At 39.7% G+C, this 2,155-nt stretch overlaps 1 pseudogene; it reads left to right on the top strand.

The window, feature by feature from the left end:
- Positions 1-316: 316 nt before the first annotated feature.
- Positions 317-983, top strand: LOC128587852 (olfactory receptor 11G2-like; annotated as a pseudogene).
- The last annotated feature ends 1,172 nt before the right edge of the window (positions 984-2,155 follow it).

Here is a 2,155-nt window from a genome sequence, read left to right as displayed (position 1 = left end):
ATTGTTTAAACAAAGGTCTAATTGTTCAACACTTTATAAAATACATGATAATGAATTTTGGTGTTTTCAGGAAGAAATAGCATGCTTCATTTCATTCTACAGTGACCACTGCCACCTCCTGTCTTCCAGACTAATGAATGTGTCCAGCAGAGAAACTACCAACTCTGTCAGCCACTTTATCCTCATGGGATTTCCCTCAAGCCCCAAAATGCAGCTCCTCTACTTCGGGCTTTTCTCGCTAGTCTATACACTCACCCTGATGGGGAATGCAGCCATTGCCTGTGCTGTGCATTCGGACTGGCGCCTTCACACACCCATGTACATCCTGTTGGGAAATTTTTCTCTCCTGGAAATATGTTATGTCACCACCACTGTCCCTAAAATGTTGGCCAACTTCCTCTCCACAAGCAAGTCCATCTCCTTTGTGAGTTGTTTTGCACAGTTCTACTTCTTCTTCTCCTTTGGGTATGACGAGGGCTTCTACCTTTGCATCATGGCCTTTGACAGGTGCCTTGCCATCTGCCGCCCTCTGCACTATCCACGCATCATGACCAGACAGCTGTGCACTGGCCTCGTCATCTTTGGGTGGTCATGTGGGTTCATCATCTTCCTCACTCCAGTTGTTTTCATCTCACAGTTGTCCTACTGTGGCCCAAATGTCATCAACCATTTTGTGTGTGATCCTGTTCCACTGATGATGCTGTCCTGTTCTGAAGACATCACCACCCAGCTCATTTATTCCACTTTCAATCACATCTTTATGATTGGCACCTTTCTCTTTATCCTTTGTTCTTATGCTCTAGTGATTTTGGCTGTGGTGCGGATGACCTCAGAGGCTGGCAAACGAAAGGCTTTCTCCACTTGTGCTTCCCATTTGGCAGTTGTCACCCTGTTTTATGGCTCTATTTTCGTGATGTATGTTAGTCCTGGATCAGGACACCCAGTGAAAATGCAAAAAATCATTACCTTGTTTTATTCTGTGATAACACCTCTGTGCAATCCCCTAATATACAGCCTCAGGAACAAGGAGATGAAGGATGCTCTGATAAAAATCTTCAAGACCAGAAAAGGTGTTCATAAAAGATGAATGAAAGACAAATTCCATCTGTCAAATGCAATTTACCTGAATAAGCCAGGAGTGACACACTTGTCTACAAATTTACTTAGTTTTATTAAGAAACTAATAGAATCAGGACTTATTATCATCTTAAATGAAATACCGTGGTCTTATTTAAGAATGTTTCAACAGTGACTTAAATTTTGTGTCAAAGGTAATATCAAGTAAGTAAAGTTGTTTTTTTAAAGCCAATTGGACCCTCTCTGTGTAATTAAGTTTTTCAAAAAAAGACAGAAGTCTGCTTTGTATTATTGAGTTGAAACAACTAACACAAGTGTAACAGAGACCATAGACTTCTCTGGTGATTAACACTGTAACCCACTCATTCTCCACTGGGAGATATTGACTGAAACAGAAGAGACAGGTTTTAAGAATTTCACCTTTCTAGACTTCAGTAGATGGTCTTTACTTTGTGGAAATAGCCTTAGCTAGATAATAAATAATTGTTCAGAGAGTGAACAAGTATTAAAATTTAAAGTGTTTTAGTTACCCGCAGGATCTAAATACTATTAGAAAGACATGAGCATTACTTGCAGTATACTTGCTTTATGGTAACTCTAGTTTGAACGCAATTCTTTGTACCATAATTGGATTAGTGTTACTATTGAGTGACTTATTTTAGTACTGCCATGGCATGCTTAAAATTATTTCTATAATTATTTGATTAGCATAGTTGTTTTAATTATGATTTTTGTTTTGTTCTATGGCCACATTTTTCAAGTATGGCTCTCAAAAACATATTGAAAAGGAATCACATTATAAAATGTAATTTATGGAATTTTAATTTGTAGCCTTCAAAGTTATTGGCTCCACAGAGTGAGAGGCATCAGCAACTAGGTTTTATGTCATCAAGAAACTGGGTTGGCTGGATGGGCACCCCTAGCTCAGTGATTAGGGCACCAGCCACGTTCACTAGAGCTGGTGGGTTCAAACCCAGCCTGGGCCTTCTAAATAACAACAACAACAAATAGCTTGGTACTATGGTGAGTGCCTGTAGTCCCAGCTACTAGGGAGGCTGAAGCAAGAGAATTGCTTGAG

The sequence above is a fragment of the Nycticebus coucang genome, chromosome 6, assembly GCF_027406575.1.
Source record: "Nycticebus coucang isolate mNycCou1 chromosome 6, mNycCou1.pri, whole genome shotgun sequence".
Taxonomy (NCBI): Eukaryota; Metazoa; Chordata; class Mammalia; order Primates; family Lorisidae; genus Nycticebus; species Nycticebus coucang.
Note: the sequence above shows the minus strand (reverse complement) of the source record. Positions and strands in the feature narration are given on the sequence as shown.